Raw genomic sequence first — 19,203 nt, forward strand, 5'->3', positions numbered from 1 at the left:
CACATAAGGGAGATGTGAGGATAGGTAAGACACCTAAAAAATTAGCTAGCATTTGTTTCCCTTAATGCAGAGAAACTAAAGCAGATACCTTAAAAGCAACTGAGGTCAATAGGAGAAGGGGACCAGGAACTAGAGAAAAGGTTAGATCAAAAAGAATTAACCTAGAAGGTAATACACACACACAGGAAATTAAAATGAGTCAACTCCCTGTATAGCTATCCTTATCTCAACCAGCAAAAACCCTTGTTCCTTCCTATTATTGCTTATACTCTCTCTTCAACAAAATTAGAGATAAGGGCAAAATAGTTTCTGCCAGGTATTGAGGGGGTGGGGGGGAGAGGGAGGGGACGGAGTGGGTAGTAAGGGAAGGGGTGGGGCCAGAAGGGGAGAAATGACCCAAGCCTTGTATGCACATATGAATAATAAAACAAACAAACAAAAAAAGAAAGTGAGGTACCAAAAAAAAAAAAAAAGAAAAGTACCCAACACGAAAAAGGGTTGGTGGAATAGCTCAAGTGGTAAAGCACTTGCCTAGCAAGTATGAGGCCCTGGGCTCAAACCCCAGTATCACCATAATAATAATATCCTATCAATATTGGTGCATTAATTTAATATCTGTACAGCACTAATGCAAAATATTAATAATAAGGGAAACTGTTGGGCTGGCAGAGTGACTCAAGTGGTAGAGTGCCTTCTTAACAAGCATGAGGTCCTGAGTTCAAACCCCAGTATTGAAAAAGAAAAAAAGAGAAACTGTGTGGAGAGGGGGTATACAGAACTGTGTTTTTGGTTTTTGCTCAATTTTTCTGCAAACCTAAAACTGTTCTAAAAACTAAAGCCTACTTATTTACATAAAAATGCATAAACTATTAAAGGCTGCTTTTGCTTAAAATGCATAAAGCCACAAGGACAAGAAAAATAGAAAATGGTAACAAAGGAGGTAACTTACCATTTTAGAACTCAGAAAGGTAATGGAGGAATGGTAACTGACTTACCAGACCAAAGAAAGATACACCTTGTTCCTGGCCATTTCTCTTCTCTCTCTCTCTCTCTCTCTCTCTCTCTCTCTCTCTCATACTAAGCCTTGAATTCAAGGCTTTGGACTTCCTAGTCAAGTGCACTACAACTTGAGCCACACTCCAGCTCCAGACTAAAAACTAAAATCTCTAAAAGGAAGAAAACAAACAGGGTGACCACTACGATTGCCTCAGATTTCTCCCTAGAAATAACCACAGGGTGGAGGAAAAGAAGGGGTCCTAAGCGGGGCCCCCGGACTGGAGGCATGAATTTGTCCAGGCTTAGGTGGCTGAATGTTGTCAGGCAGAGTTCTGAGGAGGAGGGAGGGAGCTGTGCTGAAAAGAGTTCCAGAATTCTGCAGAGCTTCCCTTCAGTCTTTGCTGGGTACTGTGCCAGACACACATAGGGTGAAACTCCACAAGGTCAGTCAACAAACAGCTGGAGAGTTGGTGGCTGAGCTATTCCTAGAGTTCACAGGAACAGAAAGGTATCTGAGTTCTGATCAGCCACAGAGGGAGTCATGAGGCATGTTCTCACCTGGGTATTTGGCAGAGCCTTTAAGATGGAAACAAAAACAGAAACATTTTTTTAAAAAAGGAGAGAGGGGAAAAATAAAACCCAAATAAGTAGAAAGATAAAAATAATACATACCAAAGAAAAGTCAACAAAATTGAAAATAGGCAAATAATTTTTTAAAAAAAACCAATAAAATCTAATCTGGGCCTTTTGGGAAGAAAAACATTAAATTCGATCCAAACCTTGATTGTTTGTATAGAATTGACTGAGGAAGATAGGAGGGGGGGAGACCATGGTGTACAGCAGAAGACATCCTGGAGTCCTAGCTACTCAGGAAGCCGAGTCTGGACAAAATACTGAAACCCTGTCTCAAAAAAAAAGAAGAGGACTATTACTAAAAAGAATAATAAGGGGACACCGTGAACAACTTTGTGCAATAAATTCAACAATTTAGATGAAATGTACAGATAAATTAAAAAGAACCATAGACTTTATGCTCCCTAAATTTGTGACTTAATATGAAGCTATGATAATTGAGAGATGTAACAGTGGCACAGGAATAGACTTGTAGGTCGGTGGGATGGTGTAAGACACACAGAAACAGTCTCACACATATATGATGTTGGCTTTTTATAAAGGTGCCAAGGTAACTTAACAGGAAAGTCTTGGAATACCTGGCTATCCACATGGAAAACAATGATCTCTGACCTTTATCTCATGTCACAACCAACCAAATTATATGATTTTCTTTTTTTTTTGGTGGTACTGGGGTTTGAAGCAAGGGCTTTGCATTAGCAAAACAGTCACTTGAACCACACCTCCAGTTCATTTTGCTGTGGTTATCTTAGAGATGGGAGTCTTGTGAACTATTTGCCCGGGATGCTGGCTTCAAACCATAATCTTCCTGATCTCAGCCTCCCAAGGATCTAGAGTTACAAGCTTGAGCCCAATGTTTTGTGGTTATTTATTTACTTATTTATTTGTGGGACTGGGGTTTGAACTCAGAACCCTGACCTTGCTAGGCAAACACTGTACCACCTGAGCCACAATTCCCAGCCTTCTGACATTAATTCTAAAATAGATCAAAAAACAACTGTAGAATGGATATATTGCTCCAGTGCAGGTGTAGAGTCCATGGTTAGCATGCATGAGGCCCTGGATTCAATCCCCAGCACCAAATCCAAAAACAAATAAACTCTTAATGTAAAATTAAAGCTCTCAGAGTTCTAAATGATAAAACATGAGAAAAATTGTCATAGCTTTGGAGTAAGCAAAAAGTTCTTGGATAGTACACATAAAGTCAAGCCATAAAAGATGTAAATTGATAAATGGAACCCAGTCAAAATTTTTAAATGCTGTGCCTTGAATGACACTAAGAAAATGAGCAGAGGGCTGAAGCTCAAGTGGTAGAGCTCCTGCCTACCAAGCAGGAAGCTCTAAGTTCAAACCTCAGTACTGCTATAAATAAATAAATAAGAAAAGAACAAGAAAATTTTCTCAATACATGTATCTGACAAAAGATAGAATGTGAAATGTGCTAAAAACTCTTACATCTTAATGATATAAATAAACAAAACATTTGAACAGACATTTCCCCAAAGAAAATATACAGATGACCAATGAGTATCTGAGAGAATACTCAATGCAATTAGTCATCATAGAAATGCAAATTAAAACCATACCAAAGTACTACCACATCCAGTAGAATAACTAACATTAAAAAGACTAACAGTCTAAGTGTTGGTGAAGATGCAGAGCAACTGGAATTCTCATGTAATTGTTGGTAGAGCTGTAAAATGATATACTTACTTTGAAAATATTTTGATAGCTTAGCTTCTTACAAAGTTAAACAGATACTTGAAGTACAATTTTGCAACTTGCTTTTATGTATTTTTTAAATAAAATAAAAATACCTGTCAATATAAGCACTTATTCCTAAATGTTTAGAGCAACTTTATGTATTCATAATAGCCAAAAATCTAAATCAAACAAAGGTGCACAACATATGAATATATAAATATATTTAGTGTGCTCATTCTCGGCAGTCCCAGTACTCTGAGAGGCTAAGGCTGGAGGATCTCAAGTTTGAGGCCAGCCTGGGGTACATAGCAAGACCCTTCCTCAAAACAAGCAAACAAAAAACCCCAAAATACTCAATAATAAAAAAGAATGAACTAGTGTTACTTGCAACAACATGGATGAATCTTAAAAACATTATATTTTGCAAAAAAAAAAAAAAACTTCAGGTACAAAGAACATAAGCTAAACGATGTCATTTATATAAAACTCCCTATATAATCTTCCCCTTTCCCTACATAATCTTGGAGCTCTTGCTAGTCCCCCAAAGACATGGCAAAGGACAATGGTCCTTTTTGTCTTCCTGGTATAGCTATACTAGACAGTTTCTTTCCTGCTTTTATTGGGGTGAGTGGATGGACCTGATTTGTAGGGATAGGGAGTCAGGCCTCTGGTGTAGGACTCTGGTAATATTACCAAAATTTTTTATTTCTGAAAACTGATGAGTTGTTACCTGGGGCCTGGGTCAGGGAGATGATTTGTTGAGAAGAGACCAGAGGGAAAATTCTTCAGTGTTGAAAATGCTCTATAGCTTGACTGTGGTTGTGGTAACAGGGTGCCTGTGTAGGTATAATCGAATATTATACCTATAAGGAGAGTGTCTTATTGTCTGCAGGTTGTACCATAATAAAGTTGATAGAAATATCTACAATTAATATCAGAGAGGTAAAAGAAGACATTGAACTCACAAAAACTAAAGAATCCATGGAGATTTTATTTTTAGAAATCTGAGAAAATAAAAGAACTCTCAGAATTTTAAAACACATTACTGAATCAAGGACTTAGAAGCTGCTTTTGTTAAAAAGCACTGACTCTTCACTTGGGCCTGCACATGTCCAATGGGTATCTAAAAGTAGATAAAGCCTTGGCATCCCACCTTTGTCCTAACTTGTTTTTTTCTCTCAGCTATTTTCTTTTGCAGTCACTTTGGATTGCAGGACCAACAAAGATAAACATCTCTTAACAAGGGTCAAAACTACCCTCTAGGCACCAATACCTTATCCAGTCAAGGCCTTGCCTGGCTGATGCTGAGATAATGACCAACCAAAACACAGTTTGACTAAGATTGCTTCATTATGGATAGTCTTGCCCCTTTCCCTGTATTCTTGGAGCTCTTGTTAGCCTCTGCAAAAATAGAACCAAGGACAATGGTCACCTTTGCCTTCCTGGTGTAGCTATGCTGATCAAAGTTCCTTTCCAGCTTTTCACTATTAGTTTTTCTGTTTGGTTTTTGGGGCAAGTGGCTGGACCTAATTTGTTGGGATCCTGGAATCAGGCCTCTGGTATAGGATTCGGTGATGTTACCAGGAATTTTCATTTCTGAAAGCTTTTGGGGAGAATCTACTTCCAAACTCATTCAGGATAACAGAATTTAGTTCCTTGTACTTATGGAACTGAAGTCTGTTTCTTCTGTCAGTCAGGACCCATGCTCAGCTCCTAGAGCCCATCACATTCTCTTGGCATGTGACCCCTTCTTCCATTTCCAAAGTGAAAAAAACTAGACTCTTTCATACTTGCAATTTCTTTTATCAGAAAGAGACCTGTTTCCTTATTTGAGCTTGCCTGGTTAAGTCAGGACTAGCAAATATTTTTTCTTTCTTTTTCTTCCTTCCTTTCTCCCTTCCTTCCTTTTCTCCCTCCCTTTCTTTCTTTCCTCCCTCTCTCCTTCCTTCTTCCCTCCCTCTCTTCCTTCTTTCCTTCTTTATTTCTTCCTTCCTTATTTTCTTTTTCTTTTCTCATAATGAACCTAGGACCACTGAGCTACATCCTCAGCCCTTTTTTAAAATTTGCTTTTGAAACAAGTTCTTGCGAAGTGGCCCAGGCTGGCCTTCAACTTGGAATTCTGCCTCAGAATTCCAAGGATACCTAGGATTATAGGTAGGTACCACCAATGCCCACCAATTTTCTCCCCTTCTTTCTTTCCTTACTTCCTTCCTTCCTTCCCTCCTTTCCCTCTCTTTCCCTGTCCTCCTCTCTCTTTTTCTCTTTTGATTTTTGAGACAGGGTCTCACTATATAACCCAGACTGGTCTTGAACTCTTGATCCTCCTGCCTCCATTTCCTGAGTGCTTGAATTACAGGCCTGCTCCACCATGCTTGGCTCTTTTTCTGTAAATTAGATCTAAAAAGCATTAAAATAATAATTCAACAAGTTTGTGGGGTACAGTGAGATGCTTCAGTACATTTATATATTGTATTGATCAACCCAACATACTTAGTCACCTATTTACTAAAATACTTACCTCTCCTTGTGATGAAAACATAGTCTCCTTTTCATAAAATCAACTGTGGGTATATAACATAACCTAATTGTAAGAGATCCCATCCTATTTACAGGTCTCTTCCACATTCCAGGAGTGAGAATATACAAAGGCAGGGCTCAGTGGGTCATTTCAGAAGTTGTTAACACAATAAGATTGACAGAAAAAAATTAAGAGAAATTTCACCAAATTATTATGCTTATCCTGAATGATTGCCTACAATAGTATTTGTTCTATTTTGCTTTACTGAACCTGGAGTGGAGCAAGGTATTCTTAATATATTACAAAAAATAAGACTAGCAAACTATTTTTATTAGTGAACATAATTATTTTTCACACTTTTTCTTTTTGATTAACATCTATATACTCAAGATTAACCTTTATATTTCCTTTCTCCTCTAGAATCTGATATCAGAAGCAGTTCCAAGAAGGCATCTTCGGGGTGAGGGTAAGAAATAATCCAAGAAGACAATATAGCAATTTACAAAATCTTTTCAAATGCCCTAACTAAAAGTATCTAGTCACATGAGAAGTAAAAACAATAGCTGACATTTCATGGTTCTAAGACATCGTCCTATGTCATCAGCATTGCTTATCTATTTCCCCCTTGTTCAACTTCATCATATGAATTCTCATAAAATGAGATTATTGTTGCTTGGTGGTCACTCATCAGTTCAGGCTGTCATGATCTCCCACAAAGAATAACCTTTCTTGTAAGGCATCTCTATGTGTTTCTAGGGAGCTGTGTGAGAAGTTTGGGATTACAAATGGAAACAGTTTGCATCTTAACTGAACTCTTGAGATTCTGCTGAAATCATCCATGCCCTAGTATAATTATTCCCATATGGATGAATTCATTCAACAAGCTTATATTTACATATCTAGATAATATCTAAAAAAGATCTTGGGAATCTTTGCTATTCAAGCAGTTCTCAAAAGCATATAAAAGGATCCTAGTTCTCCTCCCCACCCTCAACCCCAACTCTGTTCACTAGTTTTTCCTCCCCCAAATCTTTTCAAGACGTGAGTTAAATTGACTCTAAGGTTTCCAAATTCTAAGTTCTGGCTCATTTTAAATAAAAAGTCATTCCGGAGGTCTAAGTCTTTAAACAACTCTCTCCTTTGTCCAAGGAACAATAAGCTTAAGTCAAATTTAACTTTCTAATAGCTCTGTAATTCCCTTGGCTGTGTAGCTTGGAACTCCATTTGCAAGCCAACTACTCCTCTGACAAACAGGAGATCTACAAAGAATTCACAATTACTTTTAGTTAACGTAGCTAGGGAGTTATCATTCGACAACCAAAGTATTCTAAAAGTGATCTGTGGGAAAAGCAGTAATTTAAAAATCTACCCAATTTCTTGCTTTCTTTCCAATGATTGCCTAAGGTTCATATTGTACCCTTTCTTATACTTTTAGTTATTTACATTTTCTTTTCCTTTATTGCTAATACTGCTATTGCCCTACGAAGCAATTCTACTTTCAGACATCTGATTTTATTCCTCTTTTGGCAAGTTGACATTTTGTCAAATGGCATGAGGATAGTGTCAACCATGCTAAGTAATAACTGTTAACATTTATGAGCCCTTCGTGATGAGCATTTTAAATGAGATACTCATTTAATTCTCAAGACGACCTTTGAATTAGTGGCTTTTATGTCTCCATTATTCAGATAGGAAAGTTTCACTCCAGAGAGGCAAAATAACTATTCATAGGTCACACATGAACACGACACAATAGTTTTGATTCCAGGTCTGGTAAAAGAAGTGTGATACTAGTATTTATTTGTTCCTGAATCCAAAATCCTACTTAAGAAATGACCACTACTGCCACCTGCTGGTGACAGGCAGAGTTGCCTGTGCAGTACTGACATGCATAAATTAAACGTCTGCAATGAGACCTTTGTTTGACACACATTAGTGCCTTCCTGTCATGCTACCTTTATAACAATGCCTGACACATTGTAGGCACTCAATATATCTAGAATGAACAAATAGAGATATCAGAAGATTGAGACAGTGGCCTTGCTATGTTATCTAGTCTCATCTTAAATTCCTGAGCTCAAGTGATCTGCTTCAACTTCTCAAGTAGCCAGGGCTACACGGCCTGACTACTGCACCTGCCTCTCAGGAGAATTTATGTTTGTAAAAGTTCCTAAGGTGTCCTGAGTGAATATGCAGGCTACCCCCAAATAAAGCAATGATACTGTTTTTCACCTGTTCATTTTGTAAACTGTGCTGCCTCCATATTTTGCATTTCATTACTTTAACTTAGTGTGTAAGTTAAGTCTCACCACTGTGTGTAAGTCTACCTCTATCATTTTTACTATATAGATTTCAGAAAGAATCTTAGTTTCACAGCTGAAAAAAAAAAAAACCTTGAGATATATACAACTGTATTAATCGCCTCAGGCTGCCATAATAACAAAATACTATGGTGGCAATGACTTTGTTAACGGATTTGGAAGCTACAAGTACAAGAACAGGTGCCAATTAGATTTCTGCTGGAAGTTCTCTTTCTGCTTATATCACCTGCCTACTCACTATATCTTCCTGACTTTTCCTTGGTGGGTTGGTATAGAAAGAGAGAGAGGTATAAGGGTGCGGAAGGTGTAATACAGCATTCTGTTTATAATGACACCAATCCTACCAGATCAGGTCCATACCTTTATGACCTCATGTAAACTTAATTGCTTTCCTAGAGTTTCCAAATACAAATACAGCCACATTAGAGGACAGGGTCTCAACCTAAGAATTTTAAGAAAATATAAGCATTCAGTTACTAATATCAGTTCCCAATTTATTAGATCACAGAATTCTGTCTCATTAGACTCTCATTTTCATTAGCATATATTGTATAAAGGAATTTCATTGTGAGATTTCCATACTTGCATATAATGCAATTTGACTCACCCACTCTATTACCTTTTCTGATTCTCCCCCATATTTTTTAAACAATTTTAACGGGTTTAAATTTTTCTCTTTTTTTTTTTGACAGTACTGGAGTTTGAACTCAGGTCTTTGTACTTGCTAGTACAACCACTTGAGTCACATCCCAGCCTCTATTGCCAGTTTTCTGGGAACCACCATACTGATTTCAATAGTGGTTGCATTTGTTTACATTCCCACCAGTCATTTACATTCCACCTTTTCCCCTGATAACCCACCCCCCATTCCTGGAATAGTTTCAGTAGGTATTGTTTTTTAGTTTATATGCATGTGTACACATTATTTGCACCTCCAACAACTTTTCCCCACCTCCTCCCCTCTCCTACGGGTATCAACCCCCAACCCCACCCTCAGGCAGACCTGTTCTGCCCTCCTGTTCTCCAATTTTAGAAAATTTTTTTAAAATGACATTTTGCTTGTTTAAGATAGCTGCATGGGGGTTTCCTTGTGGTACTTCCATGTACATATGTATTATAGCCTGATTTAGCTCGTTTCCTCCATTTTTCTTCTTTGTAGCTTAGACCCTTTCTTATGGTTGTTTCAATTGGTTTAAAGATACGATATTCATTCTTGTATAGGAAGTACATTAACCATGTTCACCTTAACTTCCATCTTTAACCCATCCTCTCTCATATGTGACCTCTTACCATGACCTGTTTTTCATATTGTTGTATTTGTATTAGGTCTATAGTCCACCAATGAGAGAAAACATGCAGCTTTTGGTCTTCTGAATCTGGGCAACTTCACTTAAGATAATGTTATCCAGATCCAAATTTCATTCTTCTTTGTGGCTATATAAAATTCCATTATATATAAATACCACATTTTCTTAATCCATTCATCAGTAGTGGAGCATCTTGGCTGTTTCCATAGCTTAGCTATTGTGAATAGTGCTGCAATAAATATGGGTGTGCAGGTGCCTTTGTTGTATCCTGACTTACATTCCTTTGAGTATATCCCTAAGAGTGGAATTGCTGGATCATTCTATTTTTCAGTTTTTTGATGATCTTCCATACTGTTTTCCATGTTTACATTCCCACCAGCAGTGTATGAGGGTTCCTTTTTCCACACATCCTCACCAACATCTGTTGTTGTTTGTGTTCTTGATGGTAACCATTCTAACATGAGTGAGGTAGAACCAACATGGTTTTGATTTGTATTTCCTTTATGGCCATGGATGTTAAGCATTTCTGCATGTATTTTTTTTTAAAGCCATTTGGACTTCTTTTGAAAAAGGCCGTTCAGTTCTTTTGCCCATTTCCTCATTAGGTCATTGAATTTTTGGGAGTTTAGTTTTTTGAGCTCCTTGTATATTCTGGTTATCTATCCCTTGTCAGATGTATAGCTGGCAAAGATTTTCTCCCATTCTGTTGGCAGCCTCTTCATTTTAGAGATCATTTCTTTTATTGTGCAGAAGCTTTTTAATTTCATGTAGTCCCATTTGTCAATCCTTTCTCTTAATTGCTGAGCCATTTGATTTCTATTGAGAAAGTCATTGCCTATGCCTATTAATTCCAGTATACTCCCTGCTCTTTCCTGAACTAGTTTCAAAGTTTCAGGTCTTATTTTAAGGTCCTTAATCCACTTTGAGTTGATACTTATACAGGGTGACAGACATGAATCTAGTTTCAGTTTTCTGCAGGAAGGTATCCAGTTTTCTCAGCAACATTTGTTGAAGAAGCTGTCTTTTCTCCATTGTATGTTTTTGCACCATTGTCAAAAATCAGGTGGATGAGGCTGTATGGATTCGTATCTGGGTATTCTTTTCTGTTTCACTAGTTTTCGTGTCTGGTTTTGTGCCAGTATCATGCTGTTTTTATTGTTATTGCTCTGTAGTATAGTTTGAAGTCAGGCATTGTGATAGCTCCAGCATTGCTCCTTTTTCTCAGTGTTGCCTTGGCTATTCACTGTCTTTTGTGCTTCTAAATGAACTTTAGGGTTGATTTTTTTCAAGGTCTGTGATGAATGTCATTGGGATTTTGATGGAAACTGTATTGAACATGTAGATTACGTTTGGTAGTATAGTATTTTCACTATGTTGATTCTATCAATCCATGAGCATGGGAGAGCTTTACATCTTCTGTAGTCTTCTTCAATTTCTTTCTTCAGTATTTTATAGTTTTCCTTATGGAGATCTTTCACAGCCTTTGTTAAGTTTATTTCTAGGTATTTTATTTTTTTGAGGCTATTGTAAATGAAGTTATTTTTCTATATTCTTTCTCAATCTGTTGTTAGTGTATTGAAAAGCTACTGATTTTTGTAGATTGATTTTGTATCCTGCAACTTTGCTGAAGCTATTTATGGAGTCTAGAAGTTCTCTGGTGGAGATTTTCAGATCTTTTATTTATAAGCTCATATCATCTGCAAATAGGAATAGTTTGGGTACTTCCTTTCCAGTTTCTATACCTTTTAGTTCTTCATGTCTTATTGCTCTGGCTAGGAATTCCAAGACTATGTATAAGAGTGAAGAGAGTGGACACCCTTGTCCCATTCCTGACTCTAGAGGAAATATTTTCAGTTTTCCCCATTTAGTATGATGTTGGCTATAGGCTTGTTATATATAGCATTTATTATACATTCCTTCTATTCCTAGTTTCAACAGAGATTTTATCATGAAAGGATGTTGAGTTTTATTGAAGGTTTTTTCTGCATCTATTATTCAGATGATCACGTGGTTTTTGTCTTTGCTTCTGTTAATATGCTGTATAACATTTAATGATATGTGTGTGTTGAATCACCCCTTCATCCCTGGAATGAAACCTACTTGATCATGGTGTATGATTTTTTTTTGTCAGTGCTGGAGTTTGAACTCAGGGCCTACATGTCAACCCACTTTACCAGCCCTTTTTTCGTGAAGGATTTTTTTGGAAATAGGGTAGCATGGATCTACTTACCTGGGCTAGCTTAGAACCACAATCCTCCTGATCTCTGTCTCCTGAGTAACTAGGATTACAGGTGTGATCCACTAGGGCCTGGCTATATGATCTTTTTGATATGCTACTGAATTCTGTTTGCCAGTAATTTTATTGAGGATTTTTGCATCTATATTCATTAAAGAGATTGGCCTATAATTCTCTTTTTTTGTTGTGTCCTTGTCCAGTTTTGGGATGAGTATAATACTGGCTTCATAGAATGAGTTTGGCAGTGTTCTTTTCCTCTCTATTTCATGGAAAAGTTTGAGGAGTGTTGGTGTTTGTTCTTCTTTAAAGATCTGGTAGAATTCAGCAGGTCCTGGACTTTTCTTTTTTTGGGAGACTCTTTATTGCTGCTTCAATTTTATTGTGTGCTATAGATGTGTTTATGTGATTAATATCCTTTTGGTTCAGTTTTGGATGGTCAAATATATCTAGAAATTTGTCCATTTCTTCAAGATTTTCCAATTTATTAGAATATAGGTTTTCAAAGGAGTCCCTGATGATTCCCCTCAATTTCCTTTGTGGTTGTTATCTCCCCTTTTTCATTTCTAATTTTATTAATTTGGGTCCTTTCCCTCCTAATTTAAGTCAGATTTGCCATGGTTTTGTCAATCTTGTTTATGTTTTCAAAGAACCAGCTTTTTTGTTTCATTGATTCCTTGTATGGTTTTTTAGTGTCTATTTTATTGATTTCAACCCTTATTTTTATTATTTCTCTCTTTCTGCTAGTTTTGGGTTTAGCTTGTTCTTTTTCTAGGAGTTTGAGATGTAGCATTAGGTCATTTATTTGAGATCTTTCTGTGTTTTTAATATATTCATTTATGGCTATGAACTTTCCCCTTAAGACTGCCTTCACTGTGTTCCATAGGTTCTGATAGGTTGTGCATTCATTCTCATTATGTCCCAGGAATTTTTTATTTCCTCCCTTATTTCTTCAATGATCTACTCATCATGGAGCAATGTGTTGGCCAGCCTCTAGTTGTTTTGAGTATTTTCTGCTGTTTCTTTTGTTGTTGAATTCGGGTTTTATTGTGCTGTGGTGAGACAATTTGCAAGGGGTTATTTCAGTTTTCTCACATTTGTTAAGACTTGCTTTGTGACCTAAAGTATAGTCTACTTTGGAGAAAGTTCCGTGGGCTGCTGAGGAGAATGTATATTATGCTGTTGCAGGATGGAATACTCTGTAGACATCTATCAGGTCATTAGATCTATGGTGTCATTCAATTCTAGAGTTTCTGTGTTGGTTTTTTTTGCTGGATGACCTATCTATTGGTGATAGAGGATTACTAACATCTCCACTGAGTTGTTGTCTATCTGTATTTTTAAGTCCAATAGTGTATGTTTAATGAAGTTGTGTGCACTGACATTAGGCACATATAAGTTAATGATTGTTATTTCCTCTTGATGTATTGCTCCTTTTATTAGTATAAAGTAACCTTTTTTTTTTCTTTTCTGGCTACCCTAGGTTTAAATTCTACTTTATCTGATATAACTGCTACTCCTGTATATTTTAGGGAGCCTTTAGCTTGGTAAAGCTTCTTCCACACTTTCACCCTAAGGCAATGTTTGTTTCTGTCTATAAAGTGGATTTCTTGTAAACAACAGATTGTCAGGTCTTCCTTTTTAGTCCAATTTGCCAATCAGTGTCTTTAGTGGGGGGGGTTGAGGCCATTAACATTTAGTGTTAATATTGCAAGGTATGTAATAATTCCTGCCATTTAGTTGTTTTTGTTGTATAAAGGTTTGTGTGTGTGCAACTAATTCTATGCTGCTCTCTGGTTATCTGTCTGGTCTTCTCTTGAGGTTTAATAATTCCCACACTCTCATAGCTATGTTTGTTTTCATCTTCTGTATGTAGGATTCCTTTCAGAATCTTCTATAATGTTGGTTTAGTGCTCATGTATTGCTTTAGTTTTCTGTTTATCATGGAAGATTTTTATTCTTCCTTCAATTTTGAAAGAGAATTTTGCTGGGTAGAGTAATCCTAAGGTTGAAGTTATTTTCTTTCAGTGCTTGAAATACCTCACTCCATGCCTTTCTTGCTTTTAAGGTTTCTGTTGAGAAATCTGGTGTTATTTTGATAGGCTTACCTTTATATATTATTTGATTTTTCTCTCTTACAGTCTTCAATATTCTTTCTTTGTTCTCTGTGGTAATTGTTTTAACTATAATATGCCATGGAGTAGTTCTATTTTGGTCATGTCTGTTTGGTGTTACTTCCTGTACCTGTCTGGGCATCTCTTTCTTGAGATTTGGGAAATTTTCTGCTATTATTTTATTGAATATACTATGTATAACTTTGGCTTGCACCTCTTCTCCTTTGATGCCCATTATTTGCAGGTTTGGTCTTTTGATAGAGTCACAGAGTTCTTGTGTATTCCTTCCACAGATTTTGAGTCCTGTTAAGGATTCTTCTGTTTTTTTTTTTTTTCTTTTATATTTATTTTGTCTTTGAGCCCTGGAGTTCTGTCTTCCACTTGTTCCAGTCTGCTGGAATGGCTTTTGACCATGTTTTTTTATTTGATTTAAGGAACTTTTTATTTCTAGGATTTCTATTTGATTTTTTTTCTGAGACTTTCCATATCTTTGTTATATACCTCTTTCATATCTTGTGTTGTCTTCTTTAGTTCACATACCTCTTATATCCCCTTAGTTTCACTTTGGAGTTTGTTGAAACCCTCTTTGAGTCCACTTAGTTGTTTCTGTGTCTTCTTGAGATTTTTGTTTTTTTTAATCTGTGTTCTCTTGATTTTCATTGAGTTGTTTTTGCATGTTTTCTTTAAGCTCCTCTTTAAGCACATTGAACATTCTTATCATCATTCTTCTGAGGTCAGCATCTGAGGATTCATCTCCTTCACTTTCCATCAAATCCTCTATTGTTGTTAGCTTTTTGAAGAGTCATTTTCCCCCTGCATTCTTTTTCCTGCCCATGTTTCTATTTTGTGCTTTGTTTGTGTGCTGTTAATTAGTTAATTGGAGATTTTAATCACCTGTTTTCTTTCCCTTTAATTTCTATGCTCTGACTAGCTTAATTGTTAGCTGGGTTGTTGTAATATTTCTGTTCCCTGACCTGGAGGTATAACTTAGCAATAACAAATTCACAAATTCAATGCAAAACCAGTTATTTATGTAATATATAAGAAACCCCTTAGCAATATTATCTAGCAACAGCAGATATTGGACAGATAGCAGTTGTTTGGATAGAGATGGATACTTGGGTAATTAAAAAGTGGCACTAGATGAGAGGGCAGGGAGAAGGAGTTGGGGTGAGGGGGAGAAAAGATGTGACATGTGGGGGCTATAGGGTAGTGAGGCCCTAATGTTTGTAAAGGTGTAGTTCAGTCATTGGAGGGGAGGTGCCATTGTTAGCATTTGCAGATGGATAGGAAGGATGGGGTAATGTGTAAAGTTGGTATAATAAACTCATGAATTGTAAGTGTGGAGGAGGTAGGGGAAGTGGGGGAAAGGGAAGGGGAGGGGTGGAAAGAAAGGAGAAGAAAAGAAAAGAAAAATGGGAGAGAGAAAGGAAAGTGGGACAAGACAGGGCTAAGCAAATTGATATTTAGACAGTGTGGAAGAGGGAGATAGGTAACAATAGATTGAAAAAAATGAGGAAAGTAAAAATAAAGATAATAAAATAATAAAAATAAAAATACTTTCTCAGTGTCTCTGTCCCTTCTTAAGGTTGGTATGCTGGGTTGTGTGGCAATGGATGTTTCCCCTCCCTGTCAGACAGCTTTTGGGGGAATCAGCTCAAGGTGTTTGACCCCAGGCATTCCATGGTGGGATGGGCAATCTGGTGCAGGCAGGTTCTCCAAAGTTGTCTCACCAGGAACTTGTTGAGTAGTCACCAGTCCCTTCTGCCCACAGAGTTAGCCTGTGAGCTAGAATTGAACTTTTGGTCAATCCCTTTTCAGGTCACATCAGTTTCTCCAAGGTGGTCAACTGTGGTGTTATATTCACCAGACTGCAGCTGAGTTGCTCAGCCCCTACACAGACTATGTCAGTTCAGCATTCTGTCCCACCCTCAGGCAGAGCTGAGTTATTCCTTCCATTTATTTGGCCACCAGTTTCATCCAGGGGAGTACAGTCAGTTCAACAGCTTCACTGGAATATGTGGTTCCTTTGAGAGCAGGTGATGTGTCATGCTCACCTGGTGTGGTGGCACATTCACTGAGGTGGAATTGAGTCAGCCCCAGCAAGGTGCAGGTAGGCAGGAGTCCAAGGTTCTGCATCCAAGTATAATGGTGGGCCCAGGATGCTCAACTCGTTATGCAGTTCTCTGCATTGCATCTTTGTTTTTCCAATTTGGGAGAAAGGAAGCCAGCAAGAAAGAATAAAGAAATTGATGAATTATTTTTTTTAAAAAGGCAAAAATGGCTTTCCAGTGGGTGAACTGACAGCTGTGCTGGTCCCAGCCTATGCTAGGACTTCCCCAGCTATTATGTGTTATAAAAAGCTATTTTAAGGGTTGATCATTGAACATTATGTGTACCCTATGTATTGGCAGTAACTTAGTTGGCAAAAAAAAAAAAAAAATCAGGGTTATACAATCCTTGCTACCATGAATCTGAATTATTTTTCTGAAATTGTGGATCTCAGAGTCTCAGCTGTCTGCCATCTTAAAACCCTCCATTTCATTATTTCTGCCCTGATCTTTGTTATTTCTTTCCATCTACTTCTTTTGGGTTAAGCCTGTTCTTGTTTTTCTAAAAGCTAGAGGTGCACCATTAGTTTTTTCATTTTGGGATCTTTCTGATTCTCTAACGAAGGCACTTATACCTATAAACTTTCCTCTTAGCATTACCTTTGCTGTGTCCTGAAGGTTCTGGTAAGTTGTGTTTTCATTTTTGTTTGATTCTAGGAACTTCTTGATTTCCCCTCTCATTTTGGGGGGTGAATACCAGTTGGAGGAGGGTGGACATAGGAAAGGATGAATGAGGGTAAATGTGGTAGATGTATTTTGCATACATATATGAAAGTAGAAGAAAGAAACCTGTTGAAATTGCCCTAAGAAGGGGATAGTGGGATGAGGGAGAATGATGGAGTGGTAAATCTAAATAAGATATATTGTAACCACATATGTAAATAACACAATATATCCCCCTGTACAACTATTATATGCCAATAAAAATTTAAAAAATAGAAAACATTTAATGAGCTGTTCAGTCTTCATATGTTTGAACACTTTCTGTAGTTTCTCTTGTAATTGATTTCTATTTTTATTCCTTTGTGGTCTGATAAAATGCAGGAAATCATTTCAGTTTTTCTATATTTGTTAAGACTTGCTTTAGATCCTAAAATATGATCTATTTTAGAGAATGTTCAATGGGCTGTTAAGAAGAATGTGCATTCTGGATTTGTTGAGTGTAATATTCCATAGATATCTGTTATGTCTATTTGGTCTATGGTGCCATTTAATTCTGAAGTTTCCTTTTTGATGTTTTTGCCTATGTTGATGTTTTGATCTATCTATTGTTGAAAGTGTAGTATTTAAGGCACCCACTATTATTTTGTTGGGATCTATCTGTGCTTTTATTTACAGCAGTGTTTGTGTTATCAAATTGGGTGCCCTGATGTTCATTGTGTATATGTTTATAATTGTGACATTCCTTTGATGGATTGTTCCCTTTATCAATATGAAGTGACTTTCTTTGTCTCTTCTAATTTTGGTTTGAAGTCTGTTTTGTCAGATATGAGTCTGGCTACTCCTGCATGCTTTTGGGCTCCATTTACTTGGAAAATATTTTTCCCATCCTTTCACTATAAGCCTATGTTTATCTTTGCCAGTGAGATGCTTTTTTTGTAGGCAACAAATGGTTGTGTCTTTATTTTTTTAACCCAGCCCACAAGTCTGTCTTTGATTGGAGAATTAAGAGCGTTAACAATTAAGAGCGTAAACATTCTAATTTTAAGTGCTCTTTTCATGTTACCATGCTTGTCCCATTTTATTTCTCCACACATAAAGTAAACATTAATACTGCTTTACTATTGCAAAGGGAATATGAAATAACATTTGAGTGTTGTTATATTCTTTTTATACCCTGCCCCTACTCTGTGTGTGTGTGTGTGTGTGTGTGTGTGTGTGTGTGTGTGTGTGTGTTATTGGGGATTGGACCCAGATTCTCTTGCATGCTAAGCAAGCACTCTACCACTATGTTACACATCCCCAGCCCTTATTCCTCCCACTCTAAATGGGTTAAACATTCTAGGTCTTTGACTGTTGTACTTCACATCATGATTTAATAAATGAACATTTTTGCTTAAATAATGAACACTATAGGATGAGTACCAGGAGTCAGCTCTGAGAGACCCAGCTTGTGGATTTTCTAAGTGTTGGCCACATGGGTTTTTTTTGTTTTGTTTTTGTTTTTTCTGTTTCTGTTCCCTTTTGTCTCATTCCACTATTTCTTCCTCCTAGGATGTCTTCATCCTAAATATTATATTTAATATTTGTTTATTTATTTGTTTTTTGCTTTTGTTTGTCTCAACACACCACACACACACACATACATACACGTACACTTACACACCCCTACCTCTTTTAATTATTTGCTTTTCTGGTTTTGTTTTTGATCATGTTTTCTTGCTTTTGCATGAGAATCTTTGACTATACATGTGCCTTCTGAGGGCTATGTTAGTGTCTGCTCTTCACTATTGCCCTTTAAAAGCAATTGTACTTGATTTTGTTTCAGCAGGCTTATTGATGAACTTGATTCTTTCAAAAGCTTGCTTTAATCTTCGGTTTATGTAGAGTAACCTTTATTCCTTGCTATCTTAACTTTACTCTTAATCTGCGGTCCTTAGGGGTCTTTAGTGATCACATTGAGCATTCCACAAGGTCCTGTAATGTTGCTTTGTCAGAAATTGAATACCTTTTAGTCTTCCAGTGTTTTTTAGCTTTAGCTTCCTTGTCATTGTTTTCATAGGAGTTATCCATGCTATTACATATAGCTTGTATTTATTCATTTTTACTAGTGCTGTGCTAAACTTTTTATATGATTTTTCTTGTGGTTGTATTATTATCACTGATTTTATAGGTGGGAATTCAGAGATGCAGAGAAGTAAAAGAATAATTTGAAGTCAGGATTTCAGTTTGTTTCTGCATTTTTTTTCATCATGTGAAATGTTCACATAGCACCAGCCAAATTTGCACATACCTTGCCTTGTAAGGCATACCCAACAAATATTTGTCAGTCTAGGCAAAATGGGAAAAAATAGAAAATAAAATCCTTTGAAAGTAAAGAAAACCTGATTGAGAATTAGTCAGAAAGATAACATTAAGAGTTGGGATAGCAGGAACAGAAATGGTAGTACACACCTGTAGTCTTAGCAGGAGACTGAGGCAGAAGGATTTGAGAGTTTGGGCCAGCCTAGGCTACAAGTAAAACACTGCCTCAAAAAAAAAGTCAGAATAGGACTTGGAATGTAGCTCAATGGTAGAGTGCTTGCCTAGCACATGGGAGGCCACGG

The 19,203-nt window shown here is 37.0% G+C and overlaps 1 protein-coding gene across 7 annotated transcripts in view; it reads left to right on the forward strand.

Annotated features, from left to right (window-relative positions):
• The window catches only part of LOC109687273 (cytidine monophosphate-N-acetylneuraminic acid hydroxylase), a 300,528-nt gene that overhangs the window by 110,650 nt on the left and 170,675 nt on the right, over positions 1-19,203 (forward strand). For all 7 annotated transcript variants that reach the window (XM_074082744.1, XM_074082757.1, XM_074082751.1 and 4 more), the window contains one exon: positions 6,272-6,317. The gene's annotated coding sequence lies outside the window, so the exon portion shown is untranslated. The remainder of the gene's footprint in view (positions 1-6,271; positions 6,318-19,203) is intronic.

Source organism: Castor canadensis, chromosome 8, assembly GCF_047511655.1.
Source record: "Castor canadensis chromosome 8, mCasCan1.hap1v2, whole genome shotgun sequence".
NCBI lineage: Eukaryota > Metazoa > Chordata > Mammalia > Rodentia > Castoridae > Castor > Castor canadensis.